The sequence below is a fragment of the Crinia signifera genome, chromosome 2, assembly GCF_055691185.1.
Source record: "Crinia signifera chromosome 2, ASM5569118v1, whole genome shotgun sequence".
NCBI lineage: Eukaryota > Metazoa > Chordata > Amphibia > Anura > Myobatrachidae > Crinia > Crinia signifera.
Window position 1 is genome coordinate 20,344,874 of NC_139218.1, and position 4,529 is coordinate 20,349,402.

At 47.0% G+C, this 4,529-nt stretch overlaps 1 protein-coding gene across 1 annotated transcript in view; it reads right to left on the reverse strand.

Annotated features, from left to right (window-relative positions):
- ETS2 (ETS proto-oncogene 2, transcription factor) overlaps positions 1 to 4,529 on the reverse strand; it is a 29,590-nt gene that overhangs the window by 16,691 nt on the left and 8,370 nt on the right. The window lies entirely within an intron of this gene.

The window sequence follows — 4,529 nt, forward strand, 5'->3', positions numbered from 1 at the left end:
GGGAGGAGCCAGCGTCATAGTCACCGCCCACACAGGCTAGGAGTGGTGCAGCAGTACACACACACAGTCACAGACACACACAGCAGCGTAGATGGACTAGGCTGAGAGATCAGACGTCACCCATGTGCTGCTCTCTCATTATTACACACCAGGTGTGAGAGATCTTCACAGGGCAATTTATTATTTGCCATTATCCAAGGGTGGATTCATAAATGCATGTATTTGTTAGGCAAATTAGCTCAATGCATTTATTACAAGCTGTTAGAATAAGTTATTATGATGATGGTGATAATAATTATTAAATTGTTTATTTATAGTGCCACCAAATTGCACAGCCGCTGCCCCATTTCTGCTTGCAGTCATACGAGGGGAACACACATATTACTGTTCATTTTGTTACCAATTAACCCCCTAGTATAGCGTTAAGGCTACTTGTATGGTGGCACGTATGCTGGACAAGCAGGATGGAAATATCAGTGTATTATTGGAAGTAACATTGCAATTCATTAGGGTGCAATTCTGCAGAAGTTACTATCGCATAGTTTCCTATCCTCCTGCATTCTGCAGGAGACTCCCTGGCATAGCAGCAATCTCCCTCTCTCCCTCATTAGTCCAGCAATCTCCCTCATGTCACCTAGCCCATATTACACTGTTACATCATAGTTACCTCCCCTCCTGCATTCTTCAGGAGACTCCCTGACATAGTAGCAATCTCCCTCTCTCCCTTTATTAGTCTGGCAATCTCCCTCATTTCACCTAGCCCATATTACACTGTTACAGCATAGTTACCTCCCCTCCTGCATTCTTCAGGAGACTCCCTGAAATAGCAGCAATCTCCCTCTCTCCCTCATTAGTCTAGCAATCTCCCTCATGTCACCTGGCCCACATTACACTGTTACATCATAGTTACCTCCCCTCCTGCATTCTGCAGGAGACTCCCTTAAATAGCAGCAATCTCCATCTCTCCCTCATTAGTCTAGCAATCTCCCTCATGTCACCTAGCCCACATTACACTGTTACATCATAGTTACCTCCCCTCCTGCATTCTTCAGGAGACTCCATGACATAGTAGCAATCTCCCTCTCTCCCTTCATTAGTCTGGCAATCTCCCTCATGTCACCTAGCCCATATTACACTGTTACATCATAGTTACCTCCCCTCCTGCATTCTTCAGGAGACTCCCTGACATAGCAGCAATCTCCATCTCTCCCTTCATTAGTCTGGCAATCTCCCTCATGTCACCTAGCCCATATTACACTGTTAATTTTTTTTGGGAAAATGGAATGAGAGATAGATACATTTACATTGAATCATCAGCACCATTTCCCAGCACTTTAGAATCAGAATCATCTTTATTGGCCAGGTATACTTGCGTATGCTTGGAATTTGTTGTGGTAACAATGCAGCATCAATCAGGGAACACAAAGGGGGTGGGAAGAGAGGCATAAACATACATCACATACATTTCACATGTATCTAGAACAGTTCGAGTTAGTATTTAGTATTTGGTACGTTCAATACGGTTTAGTTGGTGGACAGCTATTGGGAAGAAGCCTTTTGTAGTTCTTGTCGTCTTTGCTGGGATGGACCTAAAACGTCTGCCTGACGGAAGGGGTTCAAACAGGTTGAGGCCAGGGTGTAGCTTGTCCGCCAAGATCTTTCCTGCACGCTTATTGACCCTGGCTAGGTATAGTTCTTGGACAGTGGGGAGCTCCGCCCCAATGATCTTTTCTGCCATCCTCACCACTCTTTGCAACCTTCCTCTGTCATTCTCGTTTGCTCCTCCGAACCAGATTGTGATCGAGGAGCAAAGGACAGACTCTGCTTAGCAAGCATAGTATCTCTTACTAACTGCTTTGGGCTCATCTACATTAGTATATAAGTCATTTTAAAAGATTCCTCTCAGATGTAGCAGTACACACCCACGCTTCTATGTGCCACGTTCACAATCTCTTTTCACAATCTCTCCATATATGGAACTAGACTCGCCCTTTGGGAGGAGCATGACACGCCCCCTTAATTGGGCACCTTGCAAAATTCTATTACCAACTATAATCTCCCTGAAACTAGTTTTAAAAAGTAGCCAAGTATGTACTATTGTGCAAAAGGGGGAGAATTTGACTGCCGGATCACCATGATGTACAATGAACACAGAACATTGATAAAACAATATTGATCTTCTCTAAAGTCAATTCTATATATGGCACGTGTGCCCCCCCCCCCCCCCCCAGGTAGAATCCACCACTGTGCTCAGCGGCTCAGCCCAAGAGAAGCCAAATGCAGTCTGTGAGACTGCACTGGCTTCACTGTGACTTCCTATTGGAAGTCCGACCTGTCAGTCACCTAAGGCAGTCCCATTGGGAGGTGTTCCCTCCCTCCAGGGCTGCCTTTTTGGCTTCTATGGGTTGCAGCTAGGGTGACCAACTCATCCCTTTAATCCGGGACACATATTAATTACACAGGTTCTGTGGCTGGCTTTCACCTGGTTTTAAACTGCCACATCTCAAGACTCCATTTCACCTGGTTTTAAACTGCCACAGAACCTGTGTAATTAATATGTGTCCCGGATTAAAGGGATGAGTTCAGTGGCGTAACTATAGCACCGCAGCTCCCGCGGTCGCGGGGGGGGCGCTGTGCTATAGTAATCCCCCCGCCCCCCATTCCCCGCAGGCTTACCTGTCCGCGCGTCCCGGCTCCCCTCCTGGCTTCAATCAATGCTATGGAGACGGACCACGATAAAATGGCCGCCCCATAAAGCAGACTGTTCTCTGAAACTGTCTGCGGTATGGGGGCGGCCATTTTATCGTGGTCCGTCTGCATAGAATTAATTGAAGCCAGGAGGGGAGCCGGGACGCGCTGACAGGTAAGCATGCGGCAATGGGGGGAGGGGGCACGGGCGGACGGACGGACGGGCGCCCCCCCCATTAACGGCGGGGGGCGCCCCAAACAAAGCTACGCCGCTGGATGAGTTGGTCACCCTAGTTGCAGCTAATGAGCCGAAGCAGCCCATAGAACCAGGTGCATGCGCATTACCCATATACAATGTGATCTGGTCGCAATAGTAATGCCCCGATCACATTGCAATATGTGATTACATCTACAGGATGCATTAAGAAGTACCTGCAAGGACATGGTTCCCATATTTAGCCCATCCCTACCAAGTGCTCAGTGAGCAGCTGGGGTTCCACTGACCACAGCGGTCAGGAGGGTTCAGATCAGAACCACATATTCAGTGAGCAACCCATAAACTACAATGGGCTACAGACATCTTCGGATGGTGTTAGCTGCAGAGGGTCAGCCCCCAGAATGCTTCACGTTCTGGATATTGATAACTATGGTAGCATCACATCCCCAAAGAAACCTATTGGGGGTAAGGCTGCATATCCCTCCTACATACATTTAGGGGATACTTAAAATTTGCTTCTATATCCTGAAAACGTGTTGTTTTCAGAGAAATAGCCATAAATATATTTTGATAAATGGCCCCAAAGACACTTCGATAGGAAACTGACAGGAAACATTCCCAGGGAGACCGATGCCGTATATTACTTTCATCCCTTCCCACTTGTACATCTGTTCTCTGTGCAGGCTGCAGTCTCTGTGTAGGTGAAAGAGACACAATAACGTACTATAGACAAGATTCCATCTGTACTGTGTAATAAGCCAGTCTCACATTCCGTCCCCACCTAGTCGCATACACAACACTTGTGATGATCTTACAGATACTGCTGCAAACAATGGGGGTTATTCAGAACTGGCCGCTGTTGTGTGAATTGATTATCAAATGTGCATTACGGATTGCAGTATGCATGTGCAAGGCCAAACATCGAGGAAAATCATCGATTAATATTTTCTTAACCCTATAATGTCTTTGTCTTTGTGTAGGTAGTGTGGTAGGGAATATAGGGCCTAATTCAGACATGATCAGATGATGAGGGTATGCACATATTCAGATCCACTGTGGGAACGCCTTTGGCAAGTAACACACTCGTAGAGGCATTGGCATGGGAAGGGGAGGAACGGGGGCGGGCAGGGACATCAGCCACTGCCTTCTTTTCGGCCATCTCCGACAATTTAGACTGTCTTTTATTTGCGCCCTCGTACATGTCATTGGCGCCCCCCATAGCTAGAGAGAGAGTGGGCAGGATGCAGTAGAAACCCAGTTATCAGGGTTTTTACCATGGTATCGGAAGGGATACTGTTCTTACGGGGGGGGGGGGGGGGTGTAATGGAAGTGATACTGTTATAGGGAATAGAAGTGATACTGTTCTATGGGGGGAGGTGTAATAAAAGTGATACTGTTATAGGGAGGGGGATGGAGGTGATACTGTTCTACTGGGGGGGATGTGTAATGGAAGTGATATTGTTATAGGGAGGGGGGCAGTAATGGAAGTCACACTGTTATGGGAGGGGGTAAAGAAAGTGATACTGTTATGGAGGGGGGGGGGTGTAGTGGTAATGGAGGTAGTAGTAGTAGTACGTTTATTATTCTGTTTTGCTGGGGGTGGTAATGTACTGTTATAAGGAGA